This window comes from Bos grunniens, chromosome 15 (assembly GCF_055505025.1).
Source record: "Bos grunniens cultivar Pamir isolate PY7600 chromosome 15, Bosgru_T2T1.0, whole genome shotgun sequence".
In the NCBI taxonomy this organism is placed as follows: domain Eukaryota; kingdom Metazoa; phylum Chordata; class Mammalia; order Artiodactyla; family Bovidae; genus Bos; species Bos grunniens.
This window is the reverse complement of record NC_141179.1, coordinates 49,127,850-49,140,331: the sequence shown is the minus strand read 5'-3', so window position 1 is coordinate 49,140,331 and position 12,482 is coordinate 49,127,850. Positions and strand designations below refer to the sequence as shown.

The 12,482-nt window shown below is 36.0% G+C and overlaps 2 pseudogenes; both read right to left on the bottom strand.

Annotated features, from left to right (window-relative positions):
- Nucleotides 1–307: 307 nt before the first annotated feature.
- LOC147358008 (olfactory receptor 52A1-like) lies at nt 308–1,329 on the bottom strand (annotated as a pseudogene).
- A 9,420-nt stretch (nt 1,330–10,749) lies between these two features.
- On the bottom strand, nt 10,750–11,704 carry LOC147358007 (olfactory receptor 52A5-like; annotated as a pseudogene).
- Nucleotides 11,705–12,482: the final 778 nt, after the last annotated feature.

Sequence of the window (12,482 nt, the reverse complement as noted above, 5' to 3'; positions counted from 1 at the left end):
TCCTGAATTTTTCATTACATCATAATTTCTGCAAGAAAAGGAAAAGACACACATTCACTATTGTATTGTTTTATGTTTCTTATTCTCATTAACCAAGTAGAATCACCAATCCTTCTGACATAATTGTCATGGGCAAATAGAATCTGGAAACCAGCTTACATGCTGGCAAATTAAAGATAAGAACAGTAAAAAATAACAATTAGAATATTCTGGATTCACAAATAACACAGATTTTTGTTGTTTTGTTTTGAAAGATTGTTACTATTGCACAAAAGGAAAAGCCTGAAAGTATTATTCATGGTAAACTTTATAAACAGAATATTTTTACCCTATGGATACAGACCTGCTTGGTCTTTGCACCATAGACAAGTGGATTGAGAAATGGAGGGACCAACAGATAAGTGCTAGAAAAGAGGATATGAATATAAGGTGGGATGTGAGAACCAAACCTATGTGCAAAGAATGAGAAGAAACCAAGGAGGTAGAACTGGAGAAAGACACAGATGTGAGCGATGCAAGTATTGAATGCTTTCAACCTGGCCTCCTTTTGGGGAAATCAAAAAAGTGTGATAAATATCTGCATATAGGACAATGTAATGAATGTGGGCTCAAACACTGTGATGTTGAAAGCCACAAACATACCATAGATTTTGTTGACCCTGATATTTTCTGCAGCAAGTTTCACAATGGCTATATGCTCACGGTAGGAGTGGGAGATGACTGCTCTATAATAAAACTGAAACTGGAACTTTATCAGTACTAAGGATGCGGTTACAAGAATGGCAGTCCTGAGTGTTACTGCAGCTGCTATTTGGGTGAATAGAAAGTGGGTAAGATGGCAGCATGTCTGAGTGGATAACAGATGACTACATAGTGGTCCAGGGCCAGGGCCAGCAAGATGTCTGATTCTATGCCCTGAAATGTGTGACTGAGCCACATTTGAAGCAGGCAAGAATCAAAATATATTTCTGGTACATGAAACCAGAAGGTTCCAGCATCTTGGGCACAATACTGGTAAGAAGTACAATATCTGACTCCTAGCATGCCTTGGAAAATGTACTTGGGGTCATGGAGGCTGGGATCTCATTTGATGACGATCAGAAGCAAGGCATTTCTGATCATAGCAATGAGATACAGGACACAGAATGGAATCCCAATCCAACACTGCACAGACTCTAGGCCTGGGAACCCTATTAGTGTCAACACAGAGGGCATGAAGACTATGATGTTGGAAATAGGCAGTGTCCTTGGGTCTCCTGATGCAAACAAAAAAACATTTCTCTGTCAGTGCTACTCCCTCTGCTACTTCCTATTTTCATCCAAAGTCATCGTATTGAGTGTATATGATTTTGGTAGAGCTCAAAACACATCATCCACCTCATTCATATATAGAAGGTAAAAGAAAGATCCATAAAGACACATCATTTTTTTTTTAGGAAAGGCATCCACAAGACCAAAAAGTATGATGTGCAACTATGTTACATAGAACCGGCTAAATTCCAAAGTAAGGGAATCAACTGCTGTCTTGTCTGTTATTTCATTTCAGAACTGTGGACCAAAAAAGTATATTTTGTTTATTTTACTTGGCAATTATGTTTTAGTCAGAGGTTGGTGATTCTCTCCATATTTCACATTCCAGTTACTGTTTCTGCTGCTGCTGCTGCTAAGTCGCTTCAGTCATGTCCAACTCTGTGCGACCCCATAGACGGCAGCCCACCAGGCTCCCTGTCCCTGGGATTCTTCAGGCAAGAACACTGGAGTGCGTTGCCATTTCCTTCTCCAATGCATGAAAGTGAAAAGTGAAAGTGAAGTCGCTCAGTCTTGTCTGACTCCCAGCGACGCCATGGACTGCAGCCTACCAGGCTCCTCCATCCATGGGATTTTCCAGGCAAGAGTTCTGGAGTGGGGTATCATTCAGTATTCTGTTATTCTCAGTTGTCTCTCAGTTAAAAACAGCTGGTCTGAGCTAGTAAGAGTTCAAATGTTACATTAGTGCAGAATGCTCTCTAAGAAAGAGAGTAAACATACATTTTGTTACTTAAAAGCAAACTGTTTTTGTCTATGTATGGATCTATGTTTTCTGCCTCTGCTTCAGATGAGATGTCTTTTCAGGAGAATGTGAGGAAGAGTTTTAGGAAAGGTCATTCAAATCTGTGTACCTTTGCAGAATCTGGGTCAAGATTTCTTGCTACATTTTTACTTTTCTAATAAAACTGTGGTAAGTTTTTGCTATGTTTCTAATAGTGGAAATACTTAAATTTCTGTGGCTAAAATATATAAAATAAATTCTGGAATACACATAACAAGGTAATTAGAGTGGAGGGACCTTGAGGAAGCAAGAGAAGAGCAGACAAATGTAGAGGTAAGGAGGGACTCATCCTTTGTAACTAAAGGATATAGGAACATCTGTTGTGTGTGTGCTAGTTGTTCAGTCATGTCCGACTCTTTGTGACCCCATGGACTGTAGCCCACCAAGCTCCTCTGTCCATGGGATTCTCCAGGCAAGAATACTAGAGTGGTTAGCCATTCCCTTCTCCAGGGGATCTTCCTGATTCAGGGATTGAACCCAGGTCTCTTATATTGGAGGCAGATTCTTGATGTCCCAGCCACCAGGGAAGCCAAGGAACATCAGTAAATGGGTAAATCAATCAGAATAGAGACTTTGTTCTTGCATTTAAACTCTCCAGAGCTATCATTTCCATGAGACTTGATTAATTTAGGCTCATTAATTCTTAATGAGAAATAGATAATCTGGAACATGGGTCATTTTTGTGGGCTCAGGCATAAGAAGTTGATAGAAAATGAAGGCTTGGAAGGACATGTTCCTTAAAAGAAATTAAATATAGAACTATAAATGGAAGACAGAGAGCTGAGAGAGGAAATGTTTAAGATAAATTTAAAATAAGCAAAGAAATTTAATCATACTCAGTTCACTGATAATTTAATTTTTTCTGAAAGCTTTTGATCTTATGTGTTATATGAAAGCTATCTGATCAAAATCATTACCCGTTAACCATTATATATTTTGAATCAAGAAGTTCTCAAACCGTGTATTAGAGAAATATTAGTAAAGCTGTTAAACTAAGGTTAGGTTATTTCATTCTTTCATAGACTTTTCAGTAAAATTGGTTTGTGTCAGTAAACTCATGATCAGCTAACACTATACTGAGTGTCAACAAATAGGGCAGCAAGGCAGGAAGCAGCTGTGGTTCGTGGTGCTTAACCTCAAGTGAAAGAAACAAGTCAGCCAGAATCACTTTAATGCAAGAAGTCTGTATCAGTTGCCATGTATTTTAGGATAGATTGGTGACTAAACTAAGCTGTTGGATACCTGTAGGTTAGCACCCCAATGACTCATTTGATGGTAAATTCATACATCATTGACTCTAACAGTAGTAAAGTTTTACTGTCTCAAAGATAATCAGGGATCGAATAGGAATCCTTTAAGAACGATCAGGGTGTCACTTTTTCAAGAGGAAGAGGCAACATTTGAGCATGGTCTGACAGGTACAGATAGTGGGATGGCAGGTGGGAAGTACGTAAGTGAGCACAGGGTTGATAGGATGGAGTGATTATAGCTGGTAACGAAAAGTTACTGAGGTAAACTTGGGAATAGTGAGCTTACTTGTCAAAAGTTGGAAACTGGTTCTGCTCTTACCAGATATCTGAAGAGCACCATCCTTCATATCAACCACACTAAACTCTTATCAAACACCAACTCTGCTTAATATTTTTGTTTTATATGTTCTGCAGTGCTTTCTATCTGGACCATCTGTAACAGCACCTGGCCAATGTCAACATCCCACATCCATTTGGTGCTGGAACCATCCGCAATGGGTGGACATCTCAGGGACAGCCTTTCATGCTTTTCTCTTATCTCTGTAATACAGACCTTCTTCATCTTCTATATGTTTGTCTGAGATCATGTTTTTGTGTTCTTCCTCCAGTAAAACCATGATCTGTATTATTTGGAGGCATAACATCAATTTATTCAGTTTGAATTGAAGAAGAAAGCTGCTAGCTATCAATTTTAACATCGTTAATGAATGTGTGGAGAAAGACAATTTATAACCCTTAAGTGAGGGATTTGTTAGCCAGCAGTTAAACCACAGGAGACCCAGCAGATTTTAGTTATGTCATCTTGGGTTCACCCACACCTATTATCCCTGAAATCATTACCACAACTTGCAGACACCTCCTTACTCTTCTCTTTCCTAAAAGGCTAAATAAGAGACATTTATATACATCAATTTTCTTCATATAGAGTTCCTTTTCTACTGTTTTCATTAACAAAAAAATGTCTAAAGTCTAACTAAATATAGACATGCTCCTTTGCCAATGAATTCAGTTTTTAAATGTTTTTAATTAAATGTAATAAAAATGAATGTTTTTAATTTTTCTTAAATATTTTAAATATTTGACTCTTCCTTTCAATTAAGGAATTCTGGAAAGAAAAATCTGAACCTATAATGTTCTTTTATTACATGTGTGCATGCATGCTAACAGTCATATCCTACTCTTTGAGATGTTATGGACTGTAACCCACCAGTCCCCTCTGTACGTGAAGTTCTACAGGCAAGAATATGGGAGTGGGTTGCCATGCCCTCCTCCAGGAGATCTTACCCACCCAAGGAATAAACCCCCATCTCCTTTATTGCAGGCAGATATTTTACTGCTGAACCAACAGGGAAGCCCAATCAATCTCTCTCTGTCTCTAAATCCATCAATAAATCTGTCTATCCATCTACATCCTATTGGCTCTGCTACTTTGGAGAATCTTCACTAATCCAGTGGTTTAAAAGAACTCAATTAGAAATTAAAAGTTATGATAAGGTTCTGATAAATAGCTATAACTCTTATTTTATGAATTGATGTACTCAGTTGTTAAGTCATGTCCAACTGTTTGCGACCCCAAGGATCGTAACCCACCAGTCTTAGACTCTGTCCATGGGATTTCTCCAGCAAAAATACTGGAATGGGTTCATAACTCCCAGAAGAATAGAATATTGGATCAGAGAATGGTAATATTTTCATTTGTGTGCAAGGCTGACACACATGATGCCAAATTTATACTTTATTTGTAATGGGCACAATTTTTAATTTGAAAAGTCTTAAAGAGTATATTAATAAAAGTAATGGCCTTTGTCATAAGTGATATTAACAAGGTTATAAGATATAAGTTTCATATGAAAAGTGTTTTGTATCATATAATTGTTATATAATAGTTCTTGTTACTGGAAAAAATAACTGGAAAGTAAAAAATAATAATTAGTAATAGAGAATAAAAACATGTTACATTAAGATCCAATTCTGTGTACGATAAAATAAAACACAAAATTCTGTCCTGAAAATTACAAACATTGTTGAGAGACAGTAGATAAGAACTAAAGCAACAGAGACCTATGTCACCTATATATATCTTGGAATATTGTTAAGATGTCAGTTCCTTTCCATTTATCCTATAAGAATCCCAACACATATTTTGCCAATAATTCAGAAACTGATTCTATATTTTATAAGGAAACTCAAGGTGACAGATCCAAAGTAATCTTTAAATTAAAGTATAAGTTTTGAGTTATTCCAATATCTTCAATTAGTACTCAATATAAAACCATAATCATAATGGATATAAGGTTAGATTAGTGATTCAGGATGGAATTCTTGGAAGAATATCCACATCTATATGATCAGCTGATAGTCTACAAAGTTGATAAGAAAAGGCAAACATAAACTAAGCAGTAGAAAATGAATGTCTTCCTCTGCAGTGGTGGGGATAGTATTGGTATGTATTTAGCTAAACCTTTATCATTTGTCATTTTATGATCATTTATTATCTATCTAAACCTTTGTCACATCATTTTTAACAACTAAAGAATATAGAAACATAGGTAAATGTGTTACTTAATTGGAATAAAGCCTTGTTTTTACTTTATTCACAGCTACCATTACCATATGATCTGGCTAATTTAGCCTCATCAACTCTTAATGAAATAGATAATCTGGAATCCTTGCATCATTTTTTTTGTGAACCCAGACATAAGAAATTAACAGTGAAGGAGTGAAAGATTGAAGGGGTGAATATGTTCCTTAAAAGGAGTTAAACATAGAATTAGAAATGGAAGGCAGAGGGATGGTGTTGGGGCACCAGAGGTAACTCAGCAGAGGCTACAGAGAAACTGAGAAAATTTTCATTATTTCTCAATTCACTGAGAACTAATTTTTATGAGAACCTGGGTTCGTGCCTTATGTTAATGTTCTTTTCTAATTGAAAGCATCATTTGTTAAATATTATGTAATTAGAATCAGGAAATTCTCAAAACAACACATTAGAGGCATGTTCGTAATTCTGTAAATATAAACTCAGGTAATCTCTCAGAGATTCTCCTCTAAAGTTTCTGTAAATCAGTAATCTCATGATAAAATAATCCTATATTGAAAAGTCAACAGATAGGGTGGTAATGCAGGAATAAGTTGTGATTTGTGATGCTAAATCTCAAGTAAAAGAATGGAGAGATAATTCTAATGTAGAATCCCTGTATCTGTTTTCATATTTAGAATAGACTAGTCATTAAAGTAAGCTGTTGAATACCCGTAGGTTTGCTCCCCAGTGACTAATTTTATGATCAAGCTTTACATCACTGACTATAATAGCAGTCAAATTTTCTTTCTTAGATTATCAGACAAAAAGGATAATCAGAATTAGAATAGGAGTCCTTTGAGAACAAACACTGTGTCTGACTTTTTCAAGAGGAAGGAGCAACATTTGAGCATGATCAGGCAAGTAGAGAGAGTTGGGTACCAGGTGGGAAGTACATGAGTGAGTAAAGGTTGATGAGATGGGGTGATTATTATTTTAAAAACTGGTATTGAAAAGTTATGGAGATAAACTTGAGAACAGTGAGACTCACTTGACGATTGTTGGAGCTGGTTCTGCTCTTACCAGATGCCTGAAGCGCAGTCAGCTTCACATCACTGTCACCTATGGTTTAGAATTCGTAACTCTTCCTATTATTTTCCATTATGAGTCCTGAAATGCCCCTTGTTTCTATCTGCACCTTCTGTAACAGCACCCAGTCAGTGTCAGGAACTCTAAGTCACATGGTGCTGGGTCATCTGCAATGGATGGATATCAGTGAGATAAATCTTTCATGCCTTTCTGTTGTCTGTGCATTACAGATGTTCTTCATCTTTTATAAGTCTATGTGAGATCAAGCTTCTGTGTTCATTCTCTAACAAAACTCAAAATAAGATCCGTATTATTCTGGAGCATAGCCTCAATTTATTCAGCTTAAATAGAAGAAAGTTGCCAGCCACCAATTTTAATGTTTCCTGATGGATTTGTGGAGGAGTTATGAACACAAAATGGGGATTTATTAGATACTAGCTAAACCACAAGGGGTCCTGCAAGTTTTGATGATACCCACTTGGGTTCATCCATACTAATATCCCTGAAATCCTTAGTACAGTTTCCTTGTTCCTTTGTTTTGTTTTTCCACAGGCTAAATATGGAAATAATTATATACACCGATTTTTTTTAAAGACTGAGTTCCCCTTCTTCTGTTCTCATTGACAAATAAGTCAAAAGTCTACTTAAATGTAAATATGCTCCGGTGCCAATAAATTCTATTAAATAAATATCCCATGATCCTTCCTTTCAATGAGGCAATTCTGATATGTTATATCTGCTATTAAAACTGGGGTATTGAACACCCCTACTATTTTTGTGTTGCTATTTATTCCTCCTTTTAGTAACATTAATGTTTGCTTCATATATTTGACACTCTAATGTTTATAATAAATTTGAATATGAATTCAACCTTTAAATATTGCATGATATCTTTGCTTTCTGTGACAACTTTTTTTTCTTTTTTTTTTGCAACATCATGGGGTGTGCAGAATCCTAGTGTCCTGACCTGACCCACAGCAGTGAAAACACTGAGTGCTAACCCCTGACCTGCCAGGGAATTCCCAGTGACAGTTTAATTAAAAGCCTATTTGACTAAAAAAACTACATACACTACTCCCTCTTTGGCTTACCATTGGCTTGAAATTTCTTCTTCTATTTCTTCTCTTTCCCTCTACATGTGTTTTAAGTCTTAAATCCTATGGCATTCTTATAGACAACATATACTTTAATTTTCATTTAGTTACTTATATTTTTTACATATGACTCATTATCCTTTAAAAGTTCTATTATTACTATTACTCATTCTCTCACTGGATTTTTTCATGTCTTTTGCTGTTGTTGTTCAGTCGCTCAAGTCGTGTCCTACTCTTTGCGACCACATGGGCTGCAGAACGCCAGGCTTCCCTGTCCTTCACCATCTTCCAGAGCTTCCTCAAACTCATGTCCATGGAGTCAGTGCTGCCATCCAACCATCTCATCCTCTGTTGTCTCCTACTCCTCTTGGCTTCAATCTTTCCCAGCATCAGGGTCTTTTCTAATGAATTGGCTCTTCGCATCTGGTGGCCAAAGTATTGGAGCTTCAGCTTCAGCATCAGTTCTTCCAATGAATATTCAGGACTGATTTCCTTTAGAATTTACTAGTTTGATCTTCTTGCTGTCCAAGGGATGCACTAGAGTCTTATCCAACTCCACAGTTCAAAAGTATCAATTCTTTGGCACTTAGTCTTCTTTATGGTCCAACTCTCACATGGCAATGGCAACCCACACCAGTACTCTTGCCTGGAAAATCCCATGGGTGGAGGAGCCTGGTAGGCTGCAGTCTATGGGGTCGCTAAGAGTTGGACACAACTGAGTGACTTCACTTTCACTTTCTCACATCCATACATTACTCCTGGAAAAACCATAGCTTCGACTATACATATGTTTGTCAGCAGAGTAATGTCTCTGCTTTTTAACACACTGTTTAAGTTTGTCATAGCTTTTCTTCCAAGCAGCAAGCATCCTTTAATTTCATGGCTGCAGAAACATCTTCAGTGATTTTGGAGCCCAAGAAAATAAAGTCTGTCACTCAACATAATTCATGTTTGCAAAATTTTACTAAACTCAAATACATTGTGACTCAAATTTATTTCTGCATTATTTAACAAGAGACCATTCCAATTTTTTTTCTACCTCTGAATCTTTAATATTGTGCTCTCTTCATTTTATTGTAATGGGATGTTTTCTTGGGTAACTCCTTTCTTGAACTGTGCATCAGTCTAAAATTAGAGACCAGATTCTTTCCCTGTGTACTTGATTTTTCTTAGAAATTGTTATGAGTCCTCAGTGTTAAAGTTTGATTGAAGAAAATTTAAACCTGATCACTACTGGTACAGCATCCTGGGTAAAGATTAAAATGCATGGACAGAGGAATAGCAAAGAGTGAAGAAATATATGAACTATTTGCTTAGCAGTCAATTTCTCACATGGCAGGTTTTATTGAGGGCCATAGTTTATTTTAAGATGATATACTGATTCATTGAAAGCACCATCTTTGTTTACATTAATAATATTGGAATAAGCCCTCTAGTATGCTGATTTTGTGTAAGATAACATTACATGTTACTTTAAAGTCTCCAGATTAGTTACTCTTTAATACCATTGATAAACACCAGAGAAATGTTTAAACTGTTTATCATACAATGCTATTTTTACTGAATTTCTAATAAGTCTGATGCATTGTTAATAAAAGTGTAAATAAGACACAATTATTGTCCTCTAGATAGTTGCAGTAGGAGATTTCTAAATGCAGTGGAATTTATTTGTCTATGTTTTCAATTCTATAACTTAAACGTTCAAATATGGGCAAACCTCAAACTGGAAAAAGTATTAAAATGTGTGCCTTCTGAAGTGTGTGTTTTATTTAAGTACTGATGATAATTTTATTTCCTTAAGAATATTTACTTCTGAATAAGCCTAATTTATTTTCATCAGTCCTATTTTGTGCTATATTTCTTCCTCAAAAAGTTCAATGTTTACAGACTTTAGTTTATATCATATAGATTTTATGTTGATCATATGTGGTATTATGGATTTTATATCATATAAAATCTCAGTATTTCAGAAAAAGTACCTGGATGTTCATTGGAAGGACTGATGGTGAAGCTGAAGCTCGAATACTTTGGCTAGCTGATACAAAGAGCCAACTCATTGGAAAAGACCCTGATGCTGGGAAAGATTGAGGGCAAGAGGAGAAGGGTATGACAGAGGATGAGATGGTTGGATGGCATCACCGACTCAATGGACATGAATTAGAGCAAACTCCAGGAGACACTGAAGGACTGAGAAGCCTGGCATGCTGCAGTTCATGGGACTGCAAAAGGTCAGACATGACTTAGCAACTGAACAACAAAAACAACAAAACAAAAGTAGATGCTATTAAAAATTGTCAAAATATAGATTCAGAAACAAATATTAGAAAACAAGATATGACCAAAAGACAACTATGGGTTGTATTAACAGTTTGAAAATATGAATTGTGAAATGGTCCTTGGGAGTTACCTAGAATAAGTGTCTTCTGCAATTTGCTTATTTATGTAGGTCTAGAGAAAAGCTCTAGATTTCAAGGGACAGGCCAAGAACAGAAGAATAAATGAAACAATTTGAAATCACAATTCAAGAGAATTTTATTCTTTGTAAGAATAATAAACCAAATTTCTTAAGTATTTGATGATTTGTTAAATATCTCAATTATAAGCATCTGAGAATTAACATATTTTTTCAAGTGTAGAAATTTTATATTTGGCTTTTAGCACATGAATGTTGCTATTTAAACTAACACAAATTCTCTTTAGAAGGATCCACTAGTGATCAAGATGTTTGGCGGATACAAATATTGTTAGTACATGGTCACAGATGTGTTTGGTCTTCACTCTATAGATGATTGGGTTGAGAAAAGGTGGAACTAACAGGTAAAGGTTAGATAAAAGAATATGAATATATGGTGGTTTATGAGAACCAAACCTATGTGTGAAGAAAGAGAAGAAGCCAAGGATCAGAACTGTCGGAAGACAGAAATGTGGGCAATGCATGTATTAAAGGCTTTGAATCTCGCCTCCTTCTGGGGCAGTTGAAAGACAGTGATAAAGATTTGAACATAGGACAGAATAATAAAAATTATGTCAAATCCTAAGATAGAGAAGGCAACAAATAGACCGTATATCTTGTTGATCCGTATATCTTCAGTAGGCAGCTTCACAATGGCCATGTGTTCACCCTAAGTGTGGAGATGACTGTGGTTTCGTAGAATTTAAGATGACATTTACTAAATACCAGCCATGGTGCTACAAGTAAGGCAGCCCTGAGTGTCACCCCAACTCCAATGTGAGTCAAAAGTTGTCCTGAGAAGACAGGGACATGTCTCAAGTGGTTACAGATGGCGACATAGTGATCTAGGGCCATCGCCAGCAAGACACCTGATTCAACACCCTGAAAGGAGTGAATAAGCCACATTTGCAGAAGATATGCTTCAAAAGAAATCTCTGTCAAATGAAGCCAAAAGATGCCTAATATTTTGGGGAGAATACAGGTGCTAAGTGCAATGTCTGTGGCCCCCAACATGGCCAAAAATATGTACATAGGTTTACACAGGCTGTTTTTATGTTTGATTATCATTATGATTAGGGAATTCCCAATCACAGCTACAAGGTACATGAGACGCAATGAAATCCCAATCCAACACTGCACTGACTCCAAACCAGGAATCCTGATGAGTGTTAATATAGAAGGCATGAAGACTGAGCCATTGGATATGAGCATGTTGATTTGATTAGTAGAATCAAGGAGTGGTATGTTGTGTCATGTTCTGATTCCTGTCAAGAGTTTATAAGTCAAAGAAGAAATTCATTTATTTTAGCTAAATATACTTTAGATTTGGGTGATACCACTTTATCCTTTTTCTATTATTGAAATATACCTGACAGATAACATTTTGTAAGTTTAATGTGCATGATACAGTGACTTGATACACTCATATATTGGAATATGGTTTCCACTGTAGTGTAGGTAGCATCTCTACCATGTCATATAATTATATTTTCTTTTTTATGGTGATAATAAATAAGAAATAGATTCTTAGCATGTTTGATGTTTATAATAATGTCTATAAAACTATACCATGCATTAGATCTTCAGGTGTTATTTATCTACTTATTTATCTGCATGTTTGTAACCTGAAACAATATACCCACTGTTCTCTGAGCACTCATTCCCAGGTAACCACCATTTTACTCTTTGAGTTCATTTGTTTAAAGACTTTGCATATAAATCTTATGATGTAGTATTTGTCTCTCTTTGTCTGACTTATCTAACTTAACATAATATCTCTAATGTCTATTATTATTGTAACAAATGTCAGGAGTTTCTTCTTCCTGATAGCTAGACAAATTAATTATCCAGGAAATGCAAATCAAAATTACCATGAGATATCACTTTGCTACAGATCTTCCATCAATAGACAACAGAGAACAAGTGTTGATGAAGATATGGAGGAGAGGGAACATTTGCTCACTGTTAGTGGGAACATAAATTTTTCAAC